Source organism: Panthera leo, chromosome D2, assembly GCF_018350215.1.
Source record: "Panthera leo isolate Ple1 chromosome D2, P.leo_Ple1_pat1.1, whole genome shotgun sequence".
NCBI classification, from domain to species: Eukaryota; Metazoa; Chordata; class Mammalia; order Carnivora; family Felidae; genus Panthera; species Panthera leo.
Window position 1 is genome coordinate 5,495,787 of NC_056689.1, and position 15,147 is coordinate 5,510,933.

General features: G+C 43.4%; 1 protein-coding gene and 1 long non-coding RNA gene across 4 annotated transcripts in view; both read right to left on the reverse strand.

The window, feature by feature from the left end:
* PRKG1 (protein kinase cGMP-dependent 1) overlaps positions 1 to 15,147 on the reverse strand; it is a 1,249,639-nt gene that overhangs the window by 514,282 nt on the left and 720,210 nt on the right. The window lies entirely within an intron of this gene.
* LOC122201756 lies at positions 1,803 to 3,257 on the reverse strand. The gene is made up of 2 exons (XR_006194327.1): positions 2,271 to 3,257; positions 1,803 to 2,131 (listed from the first exon to the last, which is right to left on the reverse strand). It is a non-coding gene; the product is annotated as an uncharacterized LOC122201756 (long non-coding RNA).

Here is a 15,147-nt window from a genome sequence, read left to right on the forward strand (position 1 = left end):
AAAACACTGCAGTTTAGTAGACATGAGATCACAGGTGAGTTACTTAATATTCTGAGCTTTTCTCCTGTCGGTTCTAAGGTAAGATAATAGCATCTGCCTCACAGGACTGTTGTGAGAAATGATGAGAAGTAAACAAAGAAATGAACAATGGGAAGTCCTGGACTGGAACATAATATATAATCCATAGACATTCCTTCTCTCAACTTCCTTTAGCTAGGAAAAATGATGAAATGATGATATCATTACTACTTGTGTTTCTCTCTTCTTGCCCATATCTTCAAAATATCTCAGCACCATTAAAAATACCATATATCAGCTTATACTATGAGAGCATTCACCCAAAAAACACAAATGAATCACAGATACATATGTACGTGTGCATACATTTGCTACTAAAAGGGAGGAAAGAGTCCCAGAAATATTTTCATGTTTCTGAAAGCATTAATATATGCTGTAAAAGAACTAATGTTATATTGGATGCTTTTTGCACCTTGAATGTATTAAGTGGTATGTTATTATTTTTATTTTTTTTAAGTTTATTTATTTGTTGAGAGAGAAAAAGAGAGAGAATGCAGGAGAGCAGGGAGAGGGTCAGAGAGAGAGAAGGAGAGAGACAGAATCCCAAGGCTCTGTGCTGTCAGCGTGGAGCCCGATGCAGGGCTTGAACTCATGAACAGGGATCATAGCGTGAGCTGAAACGAAGAGTCGGACGCTTAACCGCCTGAGCCACCCAGGTGTCCCAGTATATTATTATGATTTTTTAAACATCATGGCACCTCATAAGGTAGTTTGATAAGTTAACACAGGTAAAACGATTGTGAAAAATATTTTCCCAAGGATTAGCTGGGTATTTTCAAAATGACTGGTCTCTTAAATCCTACTTCCAGGTCTCATCGTCTTTAGAAGGTTTTGCTGACAGTTGAGAAAATGTACCTAATTTTCGTCAAACACACAATTGTCTTACTAACACTTCTATGAAGATAGACCGGTAAGAGTCTACTTGGTTACAAGGATGCTGCTCCCTTACCTGCCTGGAGGTTTGAAAATAAAATCTCAAAATCTCCTAGCTGGACCGCGGTGTGAAACGCCTCTCCGGTCCTTTTTCACAAAACCACGCAGAAGGTAGCTGTTTTGCAAATTAACCTTTCACGAAGCTCTCTAGGGATCGATGTCCTTGTGTCAGCCCCCAAACACGCTCGATCTCTAAGACAACCGGAGGATCCGTGATTAATGCGACTTGGTATTTTTCCTCGCCTTTACTGTACCCATCAGCAGTGCTTACCGCCCCACTTCCAGTAAGTGGCTGCCTTAAAAGCTCAAAAACGTCTAGCCATAAAGAAGGAAAGGGCATCTGTTTTTCCTCCAGACGTAAGAAATGTTTGTCCCGTTCAAACGAGACAAACGCACGCAGAGTACTGATGTAGGAAACCAGATCACTGTTCTCCATAAGGGTGTGGCAAAATTAGACTGAGGGACCCTTGGGGCAACACCGTGGGCGGCCGTGAGAAGGGGTCCTGGGCTCAATCTTGGCTCTGGGTCTCTAACTGGAAACCAGACTTCCTAGACAAGGTGTCCCGATCCAGCGCGCAAGGCTCTAAGTCCGGGCTCTTGTACGTGAGGAGCTTCCTGACACCGGCTGTCACTCAGCAACCAGCGCTCAGCCCTCCTGGCATCAGAATGAGGACAGTAGAACCCACCTGACAGCGGCTGGGGGAATTACATGAGGATCTGTGGCCTGGGACATAGTAAAAGTGCAATAAATGTTAGCTTACGTATTTGTATAGTATCGTCAGTATAAGCACTATCACTACAACCATCGCTTTATTCTGAAGACAAGACAAAACAAAACTTGGGCGGCAAGAAATACACAAGTGGAGAAGTCCAGGAGGAAGAACGGGAAAGGTACGACGATCACGCGGACACCGAAAAGAGCACCACAAAAATTAATCAGTTAATTAAAATGTTGGTTGAAGTCCCTTTTCAGCCGACCAAAAAGACTAAGGAGCCGTTCCCTAAATTGCGTCAGTTTTCATTCCGCCTAATACTCAGCACGATCGCAAGTCAGAAATCTCAAGCCTTTCGTTTGAATTTGCTGAGAACCACGCGATCTTCAGTGATTCAAGATCTGAACCTGGGAGGTCAAAAAAGGAAAGCACAGGTGGACGTATGAAAAGGAGATCAAGGTGTGGGGAGTACTGGCAGAGTAAGAGAGAGGGAGAGCAGAGAGGAAAGTGTTTTGAGCAGTAATCTAAATACCAAAGAGATCCCACCTCGGGCTCCTTGGAAGACTTGACAGAGGCAGGCGACAGAGAGGGGGCCTCCTGGCCGCCTGGTGCGGGCTTCCCCTTGGGGATTGTCGCATGTGGTTATTTCCAAGCTGCTGCGCTGGAGGGAAGGTGGCTGAAAGGTGAGCCCTACACACGCAGGCAGCCCACCCGTGGGGAGTCCATCTGAGTTCCAGACTCCACCCCCAGGGGGCTCCGGGCACCCCCGTCTGGGGCCAAAAAACGCACAGCAGCCCTGCTCCTGTGACTGCCCCCAACGTCTCTCTCCAAACAGACTGTGCACTGAAAAAGAATTTGAGACGCGGCTCCTAACGAACGTCTGGGTGCTGCGGCTTTCAGAGCAAGAGGTGCCGGTCACTGCGGCCTCTCCTTCCCCCAGAGCGCAGCGGAGAACCTTCCCGGCGGGTATCCAATCTCGCAGCTCGCGTCTGCATCACTCTTCTCTGGGTGACCTCTCCACACTTTGGCTTCGCCTACCACGCGAAGACGTGCCGCCTCGCAGATCTCCCCCGGGCTCCAGGCCGAGATACGCTAAGTCCTTCCAGAACTTTCTCCCCGGACGGACTTCCTCCGCTTCCCTGCAGCTCACCCGAAATGCAACGCGACCCCAGGAAAAGGCATCACCCACCACACCTCCACCCTGCCCCTCCGTTCTGACCTCTTGGGGCATTACACCAGCTAACCAGGTCCAGCCATGGGTGAGAGTCTTAACCTCTCCCTTACTTCCCGTATCCGACTGGTCCTCAAAACTTCATTCTGTGTAATAACCATCTCTGTAGTCTGCAACTCTTTACGCATTAGGAGCTAAAATCTCTAGATGACCATCTGTTTCCCAAAGTTCATGCAATTATAACTTCCAGGGAAACGAGTTTATTGAGCTCAGAACACCGATCTTTACAGATCACTTACAGTTCACTCCGTTTCTTCCTGCCTCCAAGCTCTTGATCTGTCACTGGCAGATAGCATTTTTGTCCCAAAGACCCGTTTCAAACAGGTCTTACGAGATTAGCTAGAAAGTTGGCACTGCGAGCTCCTGAGTTGGGAGTAAGAAGTAAGCACAAAGAACTTCTTTTTTTTTGTATTTATTATCTACAGGCTCAAATTAAATATAGCTTATAATAAGTCTGTCAGTGCCATTCTGCATAATTAGTCTGAACTCTGGCACTCGTAAGCCTGTTAATACAGAGCTGCCAATAGTAATGAATTGAAACGGAGTGCGTGATGCGTATTTTCAAATTACAGCAATTGAAATATGCATAAAAATGTACAAAACATCACACCTGGATTGACTCAGTAATTTGTCCCAGTAATTATTTCTGTAATGTCCCTTTTTTTTCCTCTACAAAAGGTTTCATTCGGAGCCATACCCCCTTGTTTCCCAACATCAAATTAAAAATAACAGGGCTAATAAGTCACCTACACTAAGAAACTGAGCATTGCCAAGGAAGGGCTGTGGTGTCACGTCTGGGTGAGCAAGGGGGTCTAAGGGCTTGGGTCTGTCTGTATCTTCCCACCATTTAGGACATGCGAGAAAAGTAGAGTGCAGTACCCGAGGCGGCTCTCACGTCTCACTCCTTTGGACAAGCCAGCTTAGCCAATGCGAAGGTTCTCAGCTAAAAGAACGGAGATAGCATTGTAGCACTATGCATATTCTCTTGATTCGGGAAAACAGCACGGCGCGGAGACGCTACTCTCCTGTAGCAGGTTCCTACAGGGTGGTCTGGGGTCCACGGTGTACGCAACTATCTTCCAAGCAATCATAAGTCATGACGTGCCCTGGCCATGCTTATCCTCTCGCGAGTACGCAGTGGTTTTGCAGAAACTCCATGATCTGTGATATCACGACAGCTTGAACGAGTGCACAGGAGGATCCAGCTGTCTCCTATCAAGCCAGATGTTACAGCGATTTGCAGAACATAAAAACAATGCCACTCATCATAAAATTCTGTTTGGGATAAAGAATATTTCCCCTGAAAACATGTTATTAAGTTAACTCTAATAGGTTTATTTTTTAATCATATAAATAAATAATTATTACAAAAATGTCCCCATTTTAGCTATCATCTATATAAACAAAAGCCTTCTGGGGGCCACAATAATTTTTAAGACTGTAAAAGCCTCCAGAGATCAAAAAGATTGGGAACCACTGTGCAAGTGGCCTTTTGAAGTGTGCAACTTGAGCAGAGATTAAGGATCACATCCTCTGTGACTGTCCTCTGAGGTCCTTTTCCAGCTTTCCTTTTCTTGGCTACAAAACTCCCCTCCTGTCTTCCTTGACCCGGCTAAGTCAATTCAATTTCCAGTTAAATTAATTCAACAGTTATTTCCTCGGAGGCCGTTAGGAGCCATACCCGTGGAGATGGGCACTCTTGGGGATCCAAAAGCTCAAAGAGGTTATGATAACCCGAGGAGAGACGTCCACACGGCAAAGATAGACAGTGATACAGAGTCATAAGTCATTCAGTACCAGAGTGAATAACACGAACAGTGAACACCGTTAGCTTTGAGAAGAGGGCAACGTGGCCAGGGGCTTGGGAGGACAAATCTTTGTCAACGAAGCAATGCCCTTATTTATCCGTTCTCTATCTGTTTACCAAATGGAAAAATGCACACAGGGTGAGTAGAAAAACAATAAACAGACAATGAAATTGGGATGCACAGAAAATATGAGTAGAAAGGTAAAAAATGAAGCCAAAGATGAAGCTATAGTAATAATAATAATAATAATAATAATAATAATAATAATAATAATAATGTTGAGGTCTAGGAGCAGTTTCATAACCTGCAGGGACTGGTGCAAAATGAGAATGCAAAAAATTAGGTATTTGAGGATAGCAACAAGTGCCAGGCCCTTGTAAGTGCGGACCCCAGTGTGAGGGTACACAGAGCCGAGCCGGCCCAAGGACGTCCTTCTAGGTTGCGGACACTCGGTCTCAGATCTGGCTTTACAGTGACTCAGAAGGCAAAGCCAAGAGGGAAGTGCAATCCGTTTGAAAATTCCCTGTGTTCCTTACTCAGAAGATTGCCCTGAAGAGTGATCAGAATTACATCAGAGAAGAATTGAAAATTCCCAGTGTTTCTTACTCTGAAAATGCCACGAGAAGTGATCAGAATTACATCAGAGCAGAACGTTAACCTTTTCTAAAAAGGAGATGGGAGAAATTGGAGGTTATTTCATCTAAACCCTTTCGTATCTTAGCGCGAGAAATGGAGTCCCAGAGGTGCCATGTGGTTCGACAAGAGACACAAAGAGTCCCAGATGAAGGTGAAATTAAAGCCGGGGCAGGGCTCTCTTCCGCCCATGCCCCCTGTTCATTGCCACCAGGTATATAACAACCAGAGACACAGCACGCATTGTTAACACTTGGTGCGCCCCGTGCATTGCTTCACACACCCAGTTCTTGCAACCACTTTACGGGGGAACGATTACACAAAAAGAAACGTAGAACAATTACATAACTTGCCCCACGTCGTGCTGTTAGAATGTGAACTTGGGCAATATGCCTCCTGCCCTTCTACTATTTCCCACCTTTCTCTCTGTTCTGCTAGACATAAGTGCCGAAGCATCCTTCTGAAGGACTAAACCCATCCACGGATTCAGAAAACAGAAAGAAACCCTGGATACTGTTTTTCTAGTCCAGCCCCTCATTGTACAAATAAGCAAACTGAGGGCAAGAGCAGGATACATAACTTACTGAGATCACCAGCAGGAGACTGGCAAACTGTGGCCAATGCTCATAAATGCATTTTCCCCAAGTTTACTATGCATCAGAATAATCCCGGGAGAATCCCGGGTCCCCTCTCAGACCAGAAGTCCAGATTTCTTGGGACCAGGGCGCGAACCCCAGGCTTTTCCTTTCCTCTTTTTAAATTTTTTTAATGTTTATTTATTGTTGAGAAAGAGAGAGACAGAGCATGAGCAGGGGAAGGGCAGAGAGAGGGAGACGCAGAATCGGAAACAGGCTCCAGGCTCCGCGTCAGCGCAGAGCCCGACGTGGGGCTCGAACCCACAAACCGTGAGATCATGACCTGAGCCAAAGTCAGATGCTCAACCGAATGAGCCACCCAGGCGTCCCAGAACCAGAGGCTTTTCTAATAGCTCCACAGGTGATACACAGCAGATAGCCAGGTACCAGTCAGTGAGCTGAGCTGGGGTGACGCCCCTGCCCCAAGGTCTCCACTCACCCCCTCCACACCGATCACACCCACCCCTTTCTGTAGCTGGCACTCATGCAAATCACAACACGGCTCCTGTCATACGGTATCTCTGAAGTAGACTGAAATCAATAAACCAGACAGAACCAAAAGTCAATACCTTAATTCTCTGCGATCTGTTTTTGGTAGACGACAGGCATTTTCAAAAAGGATGGATCGAAATAAATAATAGGAGGCAGAGACCGATGTGCTTTTAAGGGTGCAAGAGTCACACAGTGGAAGGTAAGAAAGTGTGGGGACTGCGGCTGTGCAAAATAGGAGGCGTATGGAAAAGTAACCTGCCGGGGAAGACAGTGAGGGCTGGCAGAGGCTGCAAAGACCCCACCTCCGTCCGGAGCCAGAAGACACCCAAGCTTCCGGGTCCTGATGGCGGTTCCTCCAAATGCACAGTGATCCAATTTGTGGTGGCTTGTGGCCTGAGAGTACACATGCCAATAAACTTCAAATACGCTTATTGGCAGACAATCTTAAAGAGTCATTCACCATCTAGACAACAGGACGTGAACTAAGCATTTAGAGGTGGCGAACTGATACCTGAAATTTATTTTGAAAATGTATCAAAAGTAAGATGGTTTTCTGGATGGGCAGAGGGATGGATGGAGGGATACACCTATGATAAAACAGGTAGAGAGTAAAAGGTCAGAGGGAAAACCTACGTGGTGCATCTACGGGTGTCGACCCTAAACTCCTCTCAACTTTGCCGTAATTTGGAAAATTCTCGTAATAAAGTATCAGAGGGGAAACGTGTTTCATAAAAGTAGCCCAAGAAAGATAGCGTTGTGTCTGCAGCCTGGAAACCTCTGTACTTAGAAACAAAATTAAGACTTGGCTCCATAGCTAAACAGTTTAAAGTTGGAGGGGAAAAAATAAGTTTATTCCTCATGCATTCCTTAAAAGCAGCTTCTTCTCATCCGCTGGTACCCAAGTTTGTTCCTTCCCCTCTGGAGGAAAAACAGGACACTGGGGTTTCACACCAGGAAAATCAATTTCCTCCCACAAAAGACAGAACTAATCGGGGTAGAAAATTATCATTTACTCCTTATTAATAAAGTCCTCATGGATTATCTATAAATAAAGTGTACATTAGGCTCAGATGGCCGCTCCTGGTTTCAGTCCTAACCCAAGGATTTAGAAAATCAAATCTGGGCAAGGAACTTTCTTTTTTACACTGATTTCCAAGAAACAAATGTAGTAAAGAACACACAAAGACAGCTAATCTGTCTGGAGACGAACAGTTCATTTCTTCCTGGTTCCGACCCCCAGCTCCTAAAGGCTGCCTTCCAGGCTGGGATCCCAGTGTGCATGCCTCATTCTGCCTTTACAATTCCTGAATTCCTGCCCAAACACTCCCTACCTGGAGAAGCCCAAGATTTCCTTGGGCATCTCAAGAGCCTCAGCACAAATGGAATGACCACCAGCACTTTCCAGAGAATACTTTTCCTGACCCCTGAGCATATAACACACTATGAAAGGGGCTTCATTCTTTTAAACAGGCCTATATATTTCTGTGGCGGAAGGTGACCAACAAGGCGAATGCAACAAGAGCTCATTTTCAGATAAGACTGAATTCTTTCTTCCTTTTAAATTAGTATTGAACTCTTGGGTAAAGAAGAGGAATGGCCATAACTGATACAGATTTATTCTGTTTTAGGAGACAGTGTTTCCTACTTCTTGGATTATTTTAGTTCATATTTATCTTGACTTACCATCCCTTAGTGAAAAATTAGAGCTTTTCCTTACAATAACTCCTTTTATTTATTATTATTATTCTTTATTGTTTTTATTATTTCTTTTTGAGAGACAGAGCGTGAGCAGGGGAGGAGCAGAGAGAGAGGAAGACACAGAATCTGAAGCAGGTTCCAGGCTCCGAGGTGTCAGCACAGAGCCCGACGTGGGGCTCGAACTCACGGACCGCCAGATCATGACCTGAGCCGAAGTCGGACGCTTAACCGACTGAGCCACCCAGGTGCCCCAGAATAACTCGTTTTATTAACACCATCCTTCAACTAAGAAGGAATCAAATGTCTTAGCATCCATTTGCTTTGTGTTGCACATTCGTTCTCAACACCTATGTTTAATTCAACATTATACCGATCTATCTAATAGTTACTTCTACAATGATTTCATCAATTGTGCCTATGTAAGGAAGCTCTATAAAAACCAAATAAAAACCAGGGTTTACAGAGCTTCCTGGCTGGTGAACACAGAGATTTCAGCAGAGTGGCCCTCTTGGTGAGGGAATGGAAAAGCCGAGCCCCTCCCCCATACCTCGCCCTCTGCCTCTCTTCCATCTGGCTGTTGCTGCGTTTCATTCTTTTATAATAAACCAGCCATCTAGTAAGTCAACTGTTTCCTAAATTCTGTGAGCAGCTCTAGTAAATTCATCAAATTAACCAAATCAAGGAGGGGGTTGTAAAACCTCCAACTTATACCTGGTTGGTCAACAGCACTGGTAATAACCCAGGCTTGCGTTGGCATCTGAATTTGGGGCAAAGGGTCAATTGTGTGACTGAGGACTTAGCCTATGGAATCTAAAGATACAGGTGTGAGTGCCAGAATTGAGCTGAACTGAAGGATGCCCAGCACATGCTGGAGAAAATCCGCCCCAACGCACGCGCGCACACACACACAGCACACACCCTTTGGAATTGGTGGTTTAAAATTTTAGGTTTAAAATGCCAGTAGCACGATTGTGTACAATAAAAAGAAAATAATAAAAATAATTGCTAATGCATTTAAAAGGTGGGGAGAAAAAGAAAAAAAAAATCTGTCCACAAGAATCTGTTATAGATAGAACTTACTGATCAGAATGCTCCGAAATAAATACATAATAGTAACAACACTATTTAACAGCTGGAGTTCGTGGGATTTTTTTTTCCTTACTAATAACCTAAAGTATTAGTATTTTCTAACTTCAGACATGTTGAAACTATCACTAACATTAGAAGTTAAACCTTGGGGTAGAGTGGGAGAGAGCCAAAGCATAAGAGACTGTTAAACACTGAGAACAAACTGAGGGTTGATGGGGGGTGGGAGGGAGGGGAGGGTGGGTGATGGGTCTTGAGGAGGGCACCTTTTGGGATGAGCACTGGGTGTTGTATGGAAACCAATTTGACAATAAACTTCATATATTGAAAAAAAATTAAAAAAAAAAAAAGAAGTTAAACCTTGGGGACCCAGAAAGAAAAAAATATTATATAACTACTAAGGGTCCTGAGGTACTCAAAATATAAACTGAAATTACTACAATATCAAAATTATAGCATCATGGCTTTTGACAGCTCACCTATTATACTGGTGACCTATCCACTCATGGCTGAGCTTAGTATCGATTTGTTTACTGTACCCTGTTCCTGTAAGGCCAAAACCTCTACTCTGTCTGTTATTGGAATCCTTTTTATCAAATCATCCTCAGCAAAAAGGACTCCTGGTTCTTAGACTCTACCTCTTAAAGACACTTGAGGGAGATAAAGTGACCACTCAGCACTCACTTGCTTTTCAACACTATGTTATGTCAGGAAGTAAAAAGGCAAAATATAGGATCATAATAAATCTCAGATTAATGGTCCATCTGGTAGTGATGTCAAGGAGAACCCTGTAGAAGAATGTTTGCTTCCTCAACAAAACCTACTAAAATCCTACTAAAACCTCCTAAAAATCCTACTCTCCTCTAGCTAGGGCTTTCCTTCAGCATTCAAAAATTGCCTTGAGTTTATATATTTCTAGTATATAATGAATCAGGACTTGTACCTGTAGAAGTTACTTTGCATCTAGTAAAGCACCCTTTCTTATAATTTCTAGTAAGATGAGATCTTCCACGTCTCAAATTCTATTACTTTGTGGGCTTGGTGAGCAGTTTGTGTTCATTCTTCTCGCCTTCAATTTCACTATCAACCCAGTAAAATCTAACTTCCAACATCACTTGGCAGAATCTGCTTTCACAAAGATCATCAATAATTTCTAGTTTCCAAATCAAAATAGGTTTTTCATCAGTACTTCTATTATAAGACGTTTCTGTTGAATGTGATCATGCCTTCTCTATCAAAAGACAATGTGCCTGACTTTCTTGAAATCTCACCTTTCTGGGTCTCTGTACCCCACCTGACTGTCCTTCTGATGTTACTCATCATTCCAGTCCTTTGTCAATCATCAGATGTCCGTGCCAAGGGTTCCATTCTTAGCCTTTGCCTATTTACTGCTTTCCCGAATCTGTACCTCCAACGCAGACTTCTCTGTTGGGTTACGAACATATATATCCTATTTTCTGTCATTTATATGCATATAGGCACAGACACTGTAACTCCTGCTTTTATTCAAATCCATTTTCATATCTAGCTTCCTTTCTCCACTTGATTCTCTACAACTAGAAAACTGAATACTGGGAGCCCTGAAAATCTTGCTAAATGTCTCCAACTCTAGGCCCCCCCTCTTCAGGCCCATTCACTCTGTTGGGGTTTCAAGAGACGTTCTAGAGACATGGTCTATGAAGATGATCTGCATCAGAAGTACCAAAAGTGGGGACGCAATAAAAATGCAGAAACCAATTTGCTTTTGGTTTGTAAAAAGTTAAGATTTGACTGAATACCATCTGGTCTAGATCATTTGTAAAAGATTTTAAATTAAAAGCTTAGTTCCAAACATGGAATAGTCCATTTCTTTGTTTCAAACTGCTCATTTAGTTATTTTGGGAACGATTTCTTCCCAAACTAATTAACAACTAAATGATTACTAACTCTCAATATAAACCTTATCAAAACAGTTTTGAAAGATGAAATACATTTCGTCCTCTTGACCATATATATCTATTTACCTTTTCAAATTTGAATATGTGGGTTGTGATCAGAATTTAAATAAGACTAGTAACTTTGTTTTAGACATATATGTGTGTATGTAATGGATAGAAATATACATATATATATTTTTTTTCTTTTTTTTTTAATTTGAGAGAGAGAGAGACAGAGAGCGTGCACGCATGTGAGCAGGGGAGAGGGGCAGAGGGAGAGAGAGAGAATCTTAGGCAGGCTTCACGCTCAGCACTGGTTTAGTCCAACATGGGGCTCAATCCCACAACACTGGGACCATGACCTGAGCCAAAATCAAGAGTCAGACACTCGACCAACTGAGCCATCCAGGCGCCCCTGGATTGAGATATTTGAAAAGAAATGCACTGTGGTCTTTGTTTGGCCAAATGTTTGAAAGCCACTAGTTCAACCTATTGCAATACATCCTTTCACTAAAGAATACTTACCATATCAAATCTCTAAGCAAGCCAAAAAAAAAAAATAAATGCTGTGCTTTTTTTCCTACTTCACATGAGCAAAGAGCAAAGTAACTCTCTGCAAGGTCAAAGTCTAAAATGTGTTTTGTGTAGACCCTTTCTTCTCAATCATCAGTAAAAATAAATTTCCCAATTGCCATTCATGTTTGCACTTCACTACTTTTGAAGGCCAGAGCCTTTGTAACATATTAAACAGTAAAAGTCATTAAGCCAGTACAAAGCAAGGCGAGGGCTGGCTGGAGGCTACAGGACCTGGGCTATCATTGCCCTGGGCGGAAGCGTGTGCCCTTGCCTGAGGACAGCCCTTGCACGACCACTTCTGGAACTTCAGCAGTGCCCTCTATCACCCTGCAAATCAAGCAGTTCTGCATTGTAGGGCACATTAGCCCCACCAGGCTAGTGAGCAGTCTGTAAAAAGGGGCCCTAATGTTCTCAACCCATAGGATATATGAAACCAGAATGAACCCTAATGTACAGTATGGCCTTGAGGTGATAATGACATGCCAAGGTAGGCTCATTCATTTTAAGGATTAGATGCTCTGGTGGGGGATGTTGATAACAGGGGTGGGGGGGGGTGTGAAAATGCACGTGTAGGGGCAGGAGGTACATGGGGACTCTCTGTACCCTCCCCCTCAATTCTGCTGTGAACTAAAACTTCTCTACAAAATAAAGTCTAGTATTTTTGTAAGGGGACTTCAAGTGTATTTGAAAACTGAATTCTCCTTTTTGATAACTAATGCTATAGTTTGCATTGCCTAGGGCCCCTCAATTTCCCTCATTCTTGCCAGAGCCTTTCAGATTATTTTATCATTCAGGACAAGCATCAGAAATAACAGGCAAGCCCACCTTTTCCCCCCAGCCCTGGGGAGAACGAACCCTCAGAGGGGGTTTGAGTTACAGATGTTGTGTCTCCCTCAGGACTTCTTTGTTTCCATTCCAGCCAAGCTTTAGCACATGAGCAAGAAATAGGATGTATGGGAAAAACTGACAAGGAGAAAAAGCTGAAGAGTTTCCACTGCTGAAAACAGACAGTTTCACACCTGCCTCGCTGGCATACAAGACTTCTTAAGTCATAAAGGTCTCAACACCCAGCAACCTTTCTGTGTTGCTGGATCGCCTCATCGGACACACAAGGCGTCTCACTGCTGCTTTGGCTAGTGTTCTCCCCTCCCGTTTTAAGTCCGTGCCAAAGAGCGGATGGTCGCAGCTTTGTTTTAGAAGAAAATCAAATGATTTTCTGAGATTGTTCATTCTAAGAGGGGGGAAGGCAGTTCATACGCAGTTCGGAGGTACAACAGATTTAGTCGTATGTCGGATTGGGGGCATTTTCCCAGCCTTCCATGTGTGCTGACTGGTGACACACTGAGAACTCTATTTCTTTCTTGACATAAGGAAGCATCACCTTTTGATGGATGTGCTTAAAGTATATCTAAGCTCCTGGAGGTTGCCTTTCTTCCCGTTCCATTCATGCCCCTGACACCCATTTTTGTTCATCGCTCTGGAATAACAATAGCTAGTGCTTATATAGCACCTTCTATATGCCCGGTAATATTTGGATCCATCCACATAATAACTTACTTAATCTTCATAACAACCCTATGAGACAGATACCCTGTAACATAAGGTAACATAAAATAACCCTAAAATGTCCTTGCTTCTCTGATAGCCTGTGAATTCCTTGAGGTTGGGGACTTCGTGTTTTTGCTGCTTTGTCGGTTGTAGATAGCACATTTCTGGACATGAGAATTTAAGGGAACTTCCTGTTTACTCAAGACAAAATATTCCCAGCCTGGTGTACTGACAGCCTACTAAAAAGAAACAGCTAGAGAATGGAATTATGGAATGTGTCAGGGTCCCAACCAAAGAGCAACTTATGAAGAAAAGGAGTGGGTGGGTGGGGGAACAACTTTCACCCCGTCAGCTCTTAGGGGATATCAGGCTGACTAAGGGGGCAAGGGAAGGATTGGACAGAGCCAGTTAAGCTTTGCAAGCATAGTCCTCAAGTCCAGAAATCAAATAAGACCCCAGTGAAGAATCACTCGTATTCACAATACACATCAAAATTAATTAATTCGGTAAACATTGCATCCTAACTGTGCCAATTACCTAGTACACAGCTCATCTCAACTCTCTGGTTAGAGTTAAAATAATCCAGTGGAAAGAATAAACATTTTTTTAAGTCTATTTATTTATTTTGAGAGAGAGGGAGAGAGCATGGGGGGGGGGGTGGAGAAAGGGGGAGAGAGAGAGAATCCCAAGCAGGTTTCTCATTGTCCACACAGAGCCCACCCCGGGGCTCAGTCCCAGGAACTGTGAGATCATGACCTAAGCCGCAATCAGGAGTCAGGCCCTTAACCAACTGATCCACCCAGGTGCCCCAAGAAAACATTTTAGTATCAGAGAGAGCTAGCGTGGGTCAGATTTCAACTCTTGGACAAAATACTTAACTGCTCTTGGCCTTTCTCTCTCTCTTCTTTCGTCCCCCCACTCCTGCCACCAAAATGGGGTAGATCTACCCTGTAGAGTCATAGCAGGGGTTATTAAATACACCGGCATATGCAAAATACAGGATCTGCAAGAGATGCTCTATAGACTGGTGACTACAACCATCAATGCGTCCTTTTTCCTCCTCCCTTCAATGGCCAACATCAAGCTACTCCTCGGCATGCATCTAAATTTCACTAGGCAAAGCCAGACGGAGAAAGACTACAATTTGGGTGTATTCAGTAACTTCCATTCTTAAGCTTAAAAGTGATTTCAGAACTCTATTGGTGCCAACAGAGCTTTTTATGCAACATCTTTCCTTTCCATTCCTTATTTTACCCTTGTCAGTGGAGGTGGTCACCACCTGCTCGTTCTTTTTCTTGTTCAGGCTTATCTGAGGCACCGTCCCTAAGCAATGTGAGAAGGTTGTAGAGACAGGATGATGAACATTTAGAAGGTATCACCCTCTGCAGCAGGGTGTCACGACAAGGCACCAACATTGTGGCGTTCCTATACTAAAGGTATGCAACACATCTGCGATAAAGGGTTTTATTTCTTTGTACATAAAAGCAGAATAACTTTGCTATTTTTTTTGTACCAGGCATATTTTTATGAGGTATTTTTTTTACTTAAAAAGTATTTTCCATAGATTCATAATATTTTCCCATTCAATTCTTTTGAAATTTATTTTTAAAATAATTTGGGGGCATTATAGGCAGTGTTTTCATTGGTTCATGAACAGAGAGACAAGTAGAATTGAATAATTAGCACTTTCGCTCATCTGAGGGTGAAAGGAAATGTCACATTTAATGTGCTTCTGAGTGATGCAGGAATAGCATTCTATAGAGTCTACAGAAAGTTTCCCAGGTGAAATGTGCTATATGA